The sequence below is a fragment of the Ictidomys tridecemlineatus genome, chromosome 9 (genome assembly GCF_052094955.1).
Source record: "Ictidomys tridecemlineatus isolate mIctTri1 chromosome 9, mIctTri1.hap1, whole genome shotgun sequence".
NCBI classification, from domain to species: domain Eukaryota; kingdom Metazoa; phylum Chordata; class Mammalia; order Rodentia; family Sciuridae; genus Ictidomys; species Ictidomys tridecemlineatus.
In genome coordinates, this window is record NC_135485.1 from 100,727,185 (window position 1) to 100,741,470 (window position 14,286).

The following is a 14,286-nucleotide window of genomic DNA, read 5'->3' on the forward strand; positions in this document are numbered from 1 at the left end:
TTTAAAATCACATTAATATCCAGGAAGATGCTTTTTCTCATTTAATATAATAATCTTAAGATACTTATCTTGAATGTCAATGAAATTATAAGATGCATTAGTGATAGAGGATTTTAGTGGAAATTAAGTTGATAGAATAGTCAAAAGCTTTTATCTCACTTTGCATTTATTCACTTAGATGTGACAACTGTAAGACAGATGTTAAATACCTCCTTTCCCCAATTTATAGGATGAATATGAAGATAAATATCTGCTAGTAGCTATGGAAGGTATAACATAACAAAATTTAAAGACATCCTGGTTTACTTAGGATAAAATATTAGAGATAATGTATGATTACCAAGCATGAAAATATTAGCAGCTTTTAAATTCCTGAAAAATTATACCGAAATCCTTGAAAGACTTTCAACACACATAAACAAAGAATGCTTAAATGCAAATGGAAATTTTATGTACTACTAACAGTTAAAAATCTAAAACCAAATGCATTTCATCCATTTTCAGTGAGGCCCATCTGAGTGCTAGGCCTGGAGTTTGATGGAAAAAATCACCATTTTCCTCTTTTTTTTGGAACTTAGCTTCTAGCAAGGAAGAAAGGCAAAAGCTACATTAAAAATACACATATAATATTAAATTATTTTTTTTTAGTTGTAGATGGACACAATGCCTTTATTTGTTTTTATTTTTATGTGGTGCTGGGAATCAAACCCAGTGCCTCATGCATGCTAGGCAAGTGCTCTACCACTGAGTCACAGCCCCGACCCCAATATATAATATTTTTGTTATGTAGAAAAATAAAATACAGTTAATTACTTTGACAAAAATAGCTTCTTCTGAGGAGAGTTGGGTGGGGACCTTGATTAAAGTGAGAAGCATTAGAGAAGGGGAAGGGAAAATGATGAGAGCAATTGTAAACAACTTTTTCAAGAAATCTGTTCTCAAGACTGGGCATGGGGGTGCTCTCCTGTGATCCCAGCCTCCTCAGGAGGCTGAAGCAGGAGGATCATAAGTTTGAGGCCAGCCCAGGGAACTTGGCAAGACTCTGTCTCAAAATAAAAATTGAAAGGCTAGAGTTGTCCCTCAGTGTGTGGAGTCCCTGAGTTTGATTCCCAGTACTGGAGAAAAAGAAATGACTCTTAAGTGGAAGCAAAGGGAAAGGAAGCAAAGAAACAGCGTATTAGCTTAAGAGAGATGTCAGGTTAAGGGGACTTTCAAGAGATAAGAGGTAATGTATTTTCTATTAATGGAAATCATCTTGTATGGAGTGGAAAACTGATGGTCTATTGGTTTCCTAGGGTTGGTATAACAAATGCCATAAACTGGGTAGATGAGGACACAGAAAATTTCTGTCTAACCCACAGTTTTGGAGGCTAGAAGCCTGGAATCAAGCTCTGGGAAGATCACACTTCCTCTGAACTCTGGCTTGTCTCTTCTTAGCTTCTAGTGATTTGCTGGCATTTTTTTTTTTTTTTTTGGCATTCCTTAGTGTGAAGCTGCATTATTCCAATTTCTGTATTTATTGTCACATGGTTCTCCCTGTGTGTCTTTGTATGTCTCCACCTGGCTCTCTTTTTATGATAACAGTCACACTGGATCAAGGTCCACCCTACTCTAGTATGACTTCATCTTAACTAATTCCATCTACAAGGATCCTATTTTCAAACCAGGTCCCATTCTGAGTTACTATACATTAGAACTTCAACATATCTTCTCGGGGGACACAATTTAACCCATAAAAAATACAGTGGCATCTTGATATAGATAAAGAGTGAAAGGAACTTCTAGGAGGTAAGAAATAATATTTTCTGCTCTTGGGAATAATCCTGTACATCGGTGAGAACTGATGATACAGTAAAAGAGAAAAGAGATCATTGTAGGAAAAAGAACTTGAGTAGACAAGAGAAGGGGTTTGTTGTACCAGTGGAGAGCTGGCCTTATAAAAAAATACTTAGAAAATTCATTTTCTGTAATAATAGAGAAATCAGAATTTAAGATTTCAGATAAAGGTGGGCTGTGGATTTAATGACAAAAAGAGAAATTTCTTTTCCGAGTATTTACATAGTCATGTGCTGCAAAACTACATTTCAGTCAATGATGGGCTGCTTGTACAAAACTGGTACCAGAAGAGTATATCACCTAACGACATGGAAGGAGTTTTAGTTTGTGCAAGTACATTCTGTGATGCTCACACAATGACAAATCACCGATGTGCCAATAAGGAACTATTTTCTCAGTGAAAAATAAACAAAAGTTTCTCATTTGAAAAACTCAGATCAATGTCATAATCATCATTACTACCATTTTAGGGAATCCTGGTATGTTTTGAGAAAAGAAAGAACTATCTGAGATTACAGCACAACACTTAAGACACACACACACACACATACACACACACACACTTTTGTACATTTTACATTTACTGTCTACTATGTTACTATGTGCCTTTATGCTAGACATTATATATGTATTATCTATTTTAAGCCTCACAGTGTTTGACAATGGTATTTCCTGGCAAAGAACTTCTTTGTTTATACAGGTAAAATACATAAGAATTTTATATGTTCACACAGTAGTCCAGAGACCGAGGAACATACAGTCCTTTGAAGGTGTTTATGTAGCCAGTTCAAAGTTGAGAAGAATAGAGTTTCAGTTCTTCAGGGGGCTGGCTGGGGCTGTTGTTCATCAGCAGGACAAGACTTTGTATGTATGAGGAGGCCCTGGGTTCTATCTCCAGTGCTGAAAAAAAAATTAAAATATTTGAGATATGGATTACAGATCAATAAAAAGACAAAAAGCACAATTAGTTTAAATGTTCTTAAATAATCAAAGGTAAAAATACACTGTGAAAAAGCACACTCAGGTTCATCATAACAAACTTCATGGGCTGATCAAACACTGCAACCTCTTTGTACTTTAACCTGGGCTTCTTGGCCAGAAGCCCAGTTAGCAGGCATTTTTTTTAAAAAAAATGTTTATTTGCTTCTCAAATGTAGATCAATTTGTTACTATCTATCTCCATATTTATATCAAAGAAAGACTACAAATTTGAAATATGCATTGCTTATGATTTTTACTTTTGGCCTTGAAGTGACTCAATATTTTTTAAAAACATGCTTTTTCCTATATTAGGTCTATCTTAGATTTAAGTTCACTCCTATTATTTAAGAATATAGACTATATACAAAGTGTGTTCTTGTCTGGTTAAAGAAATAATTCAATTTTCCACATATTCACATACTAGAATTAAAATGCCAGATAATAATTCAAGCAAAGGTTATTTGAGGAAAATAACATCTGTTAGCCAACGATGGCATTTAGCCAGCTACACATTAATTTGGATGATATAGTGATAACACTGTTCACCATAGGATTTGACTAGAGCTGCCCCATAGAGCAAATTGCCCTAGGGTGATTATGTCATCATACTTTGGGTTAAAGAGAATAATTATAGATATTATTTTTGTTGACGACATTGGTTTTACAGTTATAAATATTGAATTATTAAATGTCAGCAGAGACGTAGGTGAGTAAAAAAAAAAAATAACAGTGATACACATGTTCTCAATTCATCCTAAAATCCAGATCTAGTCTTCAGTGACACCCAGCCCCATTCATTGGTTCTATACCTACTTCAGGGGCCAGGTGCAGTGTATACAGATTATGACACTAAAAGGCTACAAAGAGGCTATAAAGCCTCTTCCTTTTCTAATTCCACTTATTTTTCAGATCTTAGTCTCTAGCCTTGGCTAAGATGGAGACCTTATATTCCTCTCTCAAGATAAAAAAGAACAGAAATGATTTGAAAGCTCATCAGCTTCTGATTTCTGTGCTGAACTCTCTAGATGATAATATTTTTTTCCTAGCTCCAACTTTGTTCCAAGATTTTTCTGAGTCTTTCTTAAAAAATTCAAATCCTAGAATCACAAAATCATTAAGGAACCAAAAAGGTAACAATTTTACATCCTAAAAATTGAAAAAAAATTGAACATGATGTTGGCAAAAGCATGTTTTGTACTGACTTACAGTGGATTAAATAGGAAGAAACATCTTGGAGATATTTTTATTTTAGATACTTGAGATTAAATATTTTGGATGATTTTATTTTAAATTAAATATTTAGATTATACTTAGCTATTTTAGTACTTAGTGATATTTTAGATTACAACTCTAAATTATTTACTATTCTTATATAATAACTTAGATAAAACTTCTACAAAGTGGAGCTGCCTAAAGCATACTGAGTTACTTAATATATTTTGCTGGTTTGGATTTTAAAGTTCTAGTCTAAATTTTCCCTTTACATGTGGGAGGGTGCAATTGCAGTTGGAATGTTTTATGGAGCATAAGAATTCTGGCCTAACGGGATTTCCCTCCCCTGGTATAGGGTTTACAGATTCAGTTTTTATTCTTACAGTGCTAAGGTGAGTTCAAATTATATAACAAAACCTCAAGTTAATTTGAAAATAAAAGTTTGAAGTTACAATTTAGATTTAAATTTTCATTTTTAATTAAAAAACCAATTGGGATGTGTCAAAGGAAATAAAAACTTAATAAAGTAAAAGAAACACATTACAAAATACACATCACCTTCCTTATTTCTTCCTTCCTCCTCCCCAGAAATTCACAAATGACAGAAAACTGAAAAAGAGTTAACTTCAAATTACTAACTCCACGATAGTAATTCATCTTTCTTTTAGGTGAGAGGACTCTAAGGCACAGGCAGATGAAATGTTGGAACAAAGCATCTACTTGTTACTTACTGCATGTCATTAACCTTAAAAAGAATTATGGTGCTTTTGTCTGATTAAATATTTGGACTTCTTTGGACATGAACAAATTTTTCTTATCTAATTTAGTTTCCAAATGAAGTGAAAAGTATATATTTTACTTTGAGAAAGAGAATAAACATGATTTGAATACTTAAATTAAGAAATGGACTGTAAGGTCCCTAGAAGACGCACAAAGATGTCAGTGGTCCACAGACTTTAAGAAATATGCATGCAGAATTGGAGATGTGGCCCAGTGGGAGGGTGCTTACCTGGCATGTGAGGCCCTGGGTTAGACCACAATCATGGGAGTGGGATACTCTGCAACAGAGCAGAGGCTTCTAGAGATGGTTCCTGGAACATAAAAACAAATGGGTATTAGTGAACCCTCATGTCTCCAAGGCATTAGACTTTATGTCCAAGTAATATTTCTTCAGTCATAAATACAAATTGAACACTTCCTTATAGTTCATAGCTTTTAGGATATAATAAAAGTTATTTTTGGACTCTAAGTTTCCTATGTATACCAACCATTATCTTTCTCTTTAATATATATCCTGATTTTACTTTATTTTTGTGTAAATCATATTATATTCCAGTACATTTATCTGCATTAAGACTTTCATATAATATTGGGTCATATTTAATTGTAAAATATCAGGTACCACATTTTGTTTTTTTTATTTGTATGTGTCAAAATCAATTTTGTTTCTCCTGAAGCATACCAAACAGAGCCATCAGAACAAGAAATAAAAGTAGAAAATATTAAAGTTTCTATGTTAAAATTACAAAATCAACAAAGCCTTAAAGAGCAGAAATTTCTGAAGTAAGTTTTCTGGATCTGAAAAGAAAGTATTTTCCAGTCTAGAGAAGAATCTAGCATGTTTGATGTTGTTATGTATGTACAGATAGACCAGTAGTATCTAGTCCTGCAAATTGTGCTCAAATTGACTTATTGTTCTGGTTTAGCCAGTTTGAGATTTTAGTTTTCTTTAGCTTTGTATGTGATAAGATGCTTTGTTCTATTGTTAGCTTTCATAACAAATTCCTGAGATACACAGAATAGCTAAGGCAGACAAACTACAAAGGCCACATAATTGTCCACATAGTATCAGGTAGAATGAGAAGTCAAGTCTTCCAATTCTAATTTCATAGTTTTCTCCCCTCTACAGTGTAAGAAACCTTGGGTTATAGTGGTTTGTGATGTGTTCGTTAGAGAACAGATAGCTCTTTCAAACAGTTTTATTACTTCACCATTAGTTGTAGATGAAAATAATAAATACTATCATTTTATAAAGTTTTTCTGTAATTCCAGTGAGTGAGGAGTCTGGGGTAGGAGACTGCAAGTTCAACACCAGCCTCTGCAACGTGGTGAGACTCTGTCTTAAAATAAAATAAAGGGCTAGGGGTGTGGCTCAGTGATAGTGGGTTCAATCCCTGGTACCAAACAATTACAACAACAACAGCACAACAATGAAAACCCAAAAAAAAAAAGTGCTTGTGAATAAGTCTCTGGAAAAGACTAGAAATGATTATGCTGGTCAAGAAGAAACTTCTTCTTAGAGGTGCTTAAGAGAGAATATTTGGTCTCTGCCTTGAAATTGCTAAAGAGTCTCACTTAAGTGAAGAGTACTTTGCAAATTAGATAAGTTGGCACCATTGGGGGAAAACATGAAAAATGCCTAGGTCAGTTTTCAATGATCACTTTTAATTATTAATCTTGTATATTTTAGCATGAAGAGATACTGGGTTTGGAAGACTTGTTGGGAGAGAGGGCAAGAAAAGAGGAGAAGAGGGTATAGGTCAAAGGTACTAAGGGGCTGAGAACCCATGGGAGAAAAGAGGTCCCCATTCTACTTTCTGCTGACATAAAATAATAACTGATTTAATGATAATAAGAAACTAGTTTATTCAAGCCAATATGAGTGACCACAGGAACATGGATTCGATCAATAATGTGTTCCCAGGCTATGGGCTCTCATATTTGCTCAAAATAAACAATTTTCCTGTTTCCTTTAAAGTAGAATTGTTATTTTATGTCACAAATTTTGGTATTTAATATGGGCTCCAGAATTGATTTGGTTTCTCTGGAGGAGTTGCCTGGCTGGTACCAGGTACTGGCCTGGGCCCTTTATGCCCAGATCTTGGTTTCTCCTCCGGTGGACACTGGCAAGTTGTTCCTGGGATCTGGGCCTCCCTTTGCTTTGGTTGACAATAATTTTAGTTATTAAATATTGGTATTTGCCTATCCTATTGTTTCAGATCATTTGCCAGAATTTTTTTTTTGCTAGAATTGCTCTTTTACTCCCATTATTCCTCCATTCTATAAATTTGCCTTTTGCTTTTTTTGTGTGTTTCTCCTCTTTATCACAACCTTTTAGTATAGAAATTCCATGAATACCTGATCCTAAAGGCATTTAAGATAATGAGATATTCCTTCCTTCTAGCCTAAAAGAGTACAATTAGATAACTAATTATCTCCTGAAGGTATCAGAGGAAATTCCCAAGAATGTGCAAGACCTCACAGGGAAAGTCCCAAAATAGCTTCTCTCATTCCTGGGTCAGAAGGAGCTTCATTAGCTCATCCAGGAGCTCACACAAAAGAGCCTATATCATCCAGTATCTGGAGCCCCTCACCTTCCATAAAGGGTTCAGGATAAACCCAACATACAACAGGAGGAACAGACCTCAGACTGAGACAGGGAAAGATACACAGAAACCAACCCCAAACACAAATCCCATCAGCTATCACGGAAAATTGCAACTTGGGAGACCAGAGACACCTTCGCTAAAATGGGGAGCAGAAATTCAAGGAAGGAAGAGGAGTTTGGGGAGAGACTACTATTTGGTACTCTAGTGGGTTTTAGATTTCGTAGTTATGTCACCTCAGTTTGCAAATATTCGGAAAAGTGGGGGACTCTAACTAAGGAGGACTGGGCTTTACATTTTCCTCTCTGAGGAACATCTGGTATTCCTAAACTGGTTTTCTTGCATGCTGAATTAGAATCCTCAGGCAATACACCATGACAGGAAAAAAAAAAAAAAAAAGAGTCTAGTCTGCTTGGGCTTTCAATGTGAGTGTCCTGAGGGCTGTTCTAGTTGTAGCATAAATAAAATAAATACATACTTATGACCAGCATGTCTAAATTTTTAAGGTAAGGGAAATATTATTTCATTTCCTACATGCAGCTTGTTGGGTTGCATTCTCTTTCAGCTAGGAAGCCAGGAAGAGGAAAAGATGATTTTCTTTTGTGATACTGCCTGGCCCCAGAATTCTTTGAAATCAAGAAAAAATATGGCATTTATAATATGCGAATGGGAAGTAGATGAGTAATTCCTGCAAAACAACATCGATTAGAGTTCTGTTTCCCTTTGTGACTGCAAACTAAGGCCTCTGATTTGGTGATGCCCACAAAAATTTGTGAAATCTTGATTTGTCACAAGCCTGGCTTTTGGTCTCTACTCCTATTACTAATAATATTTGGTACATGGGAAAGGATGATTTGGTTGGGAAGGAATTTAAAGTGATACTGTGTTGTCTGACTTCTATAATGTCTCTAACCATTTACTTTCCCAAAGTAGAATCTGTTGTATCACAGCAATAGGACACATCTAATTATTAGCAATGAATAAGAGTTGAAGACCAAGATTTTTTAGAATTAGGACTAGCCTCTCCATACAAGGTTATAGCCATGGAATCAAACTGGCCGGAAGAAAAATTAGAATTGGAAGATAACAAACAATTTAAACTAATCCCAACATCAAATTTAGGAAATCACAGATAAGACTGCAGATACAGGGGAAAACATAATGGCAGTCTGATCAAAGAGTATGATGATATATGCAGAGGACGTTTTAATTGGTTGGGATGCCTAGTTCCCTCATCAGCTACTTTCTCTACTTTAGACCATACTAGGTTCTTGGTTATTATTACTTTAGGTATAATACTCCTCCTACACATTACATATTACATATGTCAGGTACAAAGAACAGCAAAAGGAAAACCCAGACCTGATAAAGATAGGTAATAACATTAATTTAACTCAGGATTTTTTTTTTTTTTTGGTGGTACTGGTGGCTGAGTCCAGGGCACTCTACTATGGAGCCATATTCCCCAGCCCTTCTATTTTATTTTGAGATAATAAATTGATAAATTGCCCAGGGCAAGTCTTGAACTTACCATCCTGGACTTATAGGTGTGCACCACTGCGCTCAGCCCAGATACTCAACAGATTCTAGTAACGAACCTGGTAACCAACCTTCCTAGCTCCGTGGGACATGAGACATTTGGCCTCTGCATGCATAGAGCACAGTGCTTGGCCAACAGGGGGAACTGTAGAGCCAAAGCTCTCTGAAGAAGTCACATCTGTATTAAAGATCCTGCAAACTATCTGAACTTGGCCAAGCAAGAACATTGTGATTGTGGAGAAATGGAATATTTCAGATCAAGGGCCAAAATTACCTTGGGCTTTCTTGGTCCCTTTAATAGCCATTTACTTTTAATCTCTGTATTTGACCTTACAGCCTCGGGACACGAGGTAAAACTCCAAATGTATGGCAAGCTTAGCCACCTTCTAACAGCTACCAACACTAAAGCTAAGAATGCTGTAACAATTGAAGCTTACAGAAAAGATTTCACCTTTCTTTTTCTCCCTCCTACCTAATGCTCTTACCTATGTAAATGTATTGATTTATGACCTTTGTCCTATGGCTATAAAAGATCATGTAACCTCCTCCATGACAAAACACACCATTTAAGATAATTTGAATCTGTGTGTTCCTGTGCTATAGTCACTCATCTTTGGCTCATAATAAACTATTTTAAAATTTCCTTTAAAATAGAGTTGTTTTATGTTGAAATTTCATTTCATAAATGTCTAATGCTAGACTTTGTATCTTGAAAACAAACATTTTTAACTATTCTCACCTGTTTACATTTTTCAGTAGCTTTGGGACTGTGATCCTGGAAGATTGAGATGTGGGAAGTACTTCTTCCATGCAGAATTATTTATACCAATTATTCAGTTTACCTCATTCTTCATCAAAGACCTATTGCTATTCAGGGTTCATAGAGGGAAAGGAGTTGAATGCCTTTTAGGTTCTAAAAAAAGCTAATCTATGTTATTTTTGTTGGCTTTTTGTGATAAAGAAGCAGGCCAGCCACATAACATGAGGGTTTCTATCTACTGCTCAGGAGTTTCCTCAATGTGCACATAGAGCCACATAAACACATTCACTGATTGATTCTTATTTTCCTGTCTCCATTTAGAGACAACTCAAACTTAAAACCACCATCTACTTTATAATAACTTTTTATTCCTTTAATTATAAGAGTAAGACATGTATATTAATTTTTTTATGGTGCTTGGAATAGAACTCAACAAATTTTCTACAAATTCCAAGAATATCTTAAACAATTTACAGAATTATAAAATAGCACAGAAACCACAGTGAAGTAATATTGGGCAAGCTGAGCTGAATGGGAGACAAAGCACTAAAGCTATTGGTTCATTAGCAAAGAATTAAAGAAAACAGGATAAATAAGAGCTAGGGAAACAGAGGTTAGTATAATTTGAAGTTTCATTTACTCAATAAAATTAAATTGGGGAGGGGTGGGTCTGTGGCTCAGCGGTAGAGCACTCGCCTAGCATGTGCGAGGCACTGGGTTCCATCCTCAGCATCACATAAAAATAAATAAATAAAGATATAAAAAAAGTAACAACAATCTTTAAAAAAAATAAATTGGGAGCCAGGTATAGTGGTGCAAGCCTGTAATCCCAGCTACTTGGGAGGATGAGGCAGGGAGATGACAAATTCAAGGCCAGCCTGGAAAACTTAGTTTGACCGTATCACACACACACAAAAAAAAAAAAAAAAAAAAAGTGTGGGGTGGGCTGTGGGGCTGTGGATGTAGCTCAGTGATAGAACACCCATAGGTCACTTGGTGTCACACATGCACACACACACACACACACAAATCAAATTGACTCACAATTGTATCACAACTATATATACAGGTTGAGCTTACCTAATCCAATAAACTGAGATGCAAAATGCTCCAAATCTAATATTTTTTGAGGACCAGCATGGCACCACAAGTGGAAAATTCCATACCATGGAACTTTGTTTCAATAACAAAGATATTATGAATATTGTAAAAATTACCTCTGACTATGTGTTTAACTGTATATGAAATATAAATGAATTTGCTGTTCAGACTTGGGTCCTGTCCCAATGATACCTTATTATGCACATGTAGATATTCCAAAATCTGAAAAAAAAATCTGAAATCTGAAACACTTCCAATCCTGAGCATTTCAGAAAAGGGATATCCAACCTGTATTATCCGACAGAAGTGGACTGGTGTTTATTTTGTGATGGCAAATGGAAAAGACAGGGTAGGTGTTGTGTTCCAGCCTAAATGTGTTCCTTTATTGTGTCACTCCTCACTTAACTCTTTTGAGCTTTCTTTTCCTTACCCAAGGAACTACCAGATTAGGCTTGATGTTATCTATGATTCTTAACTATTCCTGATTAATGCTTTAATTTCCTAGGAAAAAACCCTCAAGAGTCTTGGTAGGCATAAAGCAGTCTTTGTTCTAAGATATTCTTGATGGTTCTTGCCCTTTCTCATTAGCAGTTTGCTAGGCCTATTACCCAGGTCGTGTTACCTGCCATTATAGCTCATGAGAATGCCTGCATCTGTACTACAGTTGGTAAGGGTTTTTTGCATATCTTATCACACCTGGTTTTCATAGTTATTCAGAGATGTGAACTGAGCAGATATTATTTTAATCCCCATTTTATAGATTAAGAAATTCAGAGAGGCATTGCAGAAATCCAATTCTTACTTACATTGTTTCTGGCATTGATGGTGAAATAGATATATATGATCTAGCTGGACTCATTATCTTGCTCTTATTTGAGAATTTTAGATGTGGTATATTTATAATTAAAGAATGCATATTATTTGGTACAGATAATACAGGGAAAGGGAAGTTTAAAACTCACTGAAGGTATTTTTTTTTTTTTGGTGTATCCCTAGATATCTTTCCTGATTCTGTCAGAACTTTCCTTAATGCTCCAGTTTCTGTAGAATCAAGAAATTTCTTGCAGTTCTTTCTTTTTTAGGTTCTTAGCTCGCTCAGGGCTTTTTATTTTCCATTTCTTTATCTTGGAATATGCATCTACTTCTTGTCTTTCTGTCAAACTTTTACCTACCCTTTAAGCTCAAGGGTTACCTGCTCTGTGAATTATTTGCTCACTATCATCTGCAGACATAGTTGCCCCTACCTCTGGGCTGCAACCTTATTTATTTTCCACGCTGGGGATTGAACCCAGGGCCTCGCATGTTAAGCTCCACTATAACCTTTAAAATCTCCATTAGAACAACCATCTCATTTCTCTCTAATCTGTAACCCAAGCTTCTTCAAAATAAAATAAGGTGTGTCTTTTCACTCTTATATTTCCAGGAAGCATGGATCATGAGGCAAATGATAAAAATATTCTATGAATGAGGTAATTAATTTCACTGAAATTCATGTTTTAGCAGAATTTTAGTTTTACTTTCAGTGTCATTTGTTGCAAGAGCTTCTCACTTTTCTCATTTCCTACATTCTTTTTGATCAGGTCTATTTCCTTTCTTTCAAGTACAACAAGATATTCCAGGTTCATTTGTTCTTTGCCTGCCTGTTCCAGGAATCAGCCTTTTTTCTAAGGAGACTTGATTCTGTTTAGAGGAGAACAGTATTTAGAAGCCAAGCTCAGTGCCCTAGTTACGCTCATTGCTATTACTGTGTTGTTTCCAGGCCTTGTCCGGGGACAAGGCTAGGAATCATTATTATGTATGTTTCTGTTTCTATACTAGAAACCATTAATTGACACTGATATCGCCAATTTCAACCTGATTATAAGATTCATTCTTTCTCTCCATATTTATAATTCTCTTCTCTGATAGTGAGAAATTCTGCTTCTATAACCTATAATATGCTTACTTACTTAACCGATTCCCTTGTGTATAATTTATCTCTTTCTCCTGCCATTTTCTTCTTCCATCTGATTCCTTCCTTATCCTCTCTAGGTTCTTGATACTATTACTGCTATTACTGTGATGCCCCAGCCATGCTGCCCTTCCTAACTGCACGGACTGATATCTCATGCCATTGCTCTTCAGAGTCATCCTGCTCTCCCTGTTCCAACACTGAAACTCTGTGCATGGCCACCATCAAGCATAGATACCTTCATTACCTACTCAGGCTCTGAGTTTCTATGATAGTTGCCTTTCTCTCTGTACTACTGAGCTATGGATGCCTTCCATTCTATTTAGGTTCTGGTAGACCATGCCAGGCCACTGCTCTGTTGCACAGCCTCCTCTTCCAGATGGGGCCAGATGAACCATGCTGAAAAGCTCATCACACTTGAGCTGCAGTAGACTGTGCTGGGATGCATGCACATGTCCTTACCCCATTAGGGATGCTTCTCTGATTTGCCATGTCCCTTTCCCAATCTGGATATCTTTTTTTTTTAATTTTTAATATTTATTTTTCAATTTTCGGCGAACATAACATCTTTGTTTGTATGTGGTGTGGAGGATTGAACCCGGGACACACGCATGCCAGGCAATCGCGCTTGAGCCACATCTCCAGCCCCAATCTGGATATCTTTATGATACTGTCTGGGCTCTAGCTGCCCACTGTAAGTTTCCTTCTTATTGATACCTTCTTCTCTTATTCAAGCTCCAACACCCCTCTTTTGGCCACTGTGTGTTCCCTCCATGCAGATAGTATTGTGTTATGTACCACCTAATGGCTCTAGAACTACAAGGCAAAGAAAGAGAAGGGGAAGCAGAGAAAGTATGGGCTTTCTTTTAGATTTTCTTATTAGTCCTTCCGCAAGGAAATGCAAACGTGAAAAAGCTTAAAAGAAGTAAATTTGCTCTATATTTACCATAGTAACAAAAGATTTGGACTGAGAAACATTTGAAGCTCTTACAAGAAAGTATGATGTGAAGTTAACTACCCTTTCAACTGGAGAATTAAATTTTTACTTCTCTTCTAAGTGTTTCATATTTTGTTCTGTTAGGTGATTTCTAAATTAGACATTTAGAAATAAAAAAGGCTGAAAAGGATTCTTGACATCCCTAACCCAATTACCTTGTTTTATAGATGAGGGAATTGAAATCCTGGTTGGGTTAAATGGCTTTCCCAGGTTTCCCAGGTGGCCAAGTCAGAAATAAAAAAGACATCTTTCAAAACCCTGGCCAATGTTCTTGGCTTGCTACTCTCATTATTATCATTCAGAACTATTTGGCCTTTGAGGCGAATTTACAAGAAAAATATGTTTTATGGATCATACTTTGTATTTTAAAAATTAGAAGTCTTTTTGTTTGGTAATGATATGAATGATAAAATGCCATTTTGGGGCCTCAAAACATTAACTGGGCAGTAGTTTGTGTTATAATTTAATAGGGTGAAAGATATAGAAATTAGCCTTAGTTAGTAGCTTGTAATTTTCTAAATGC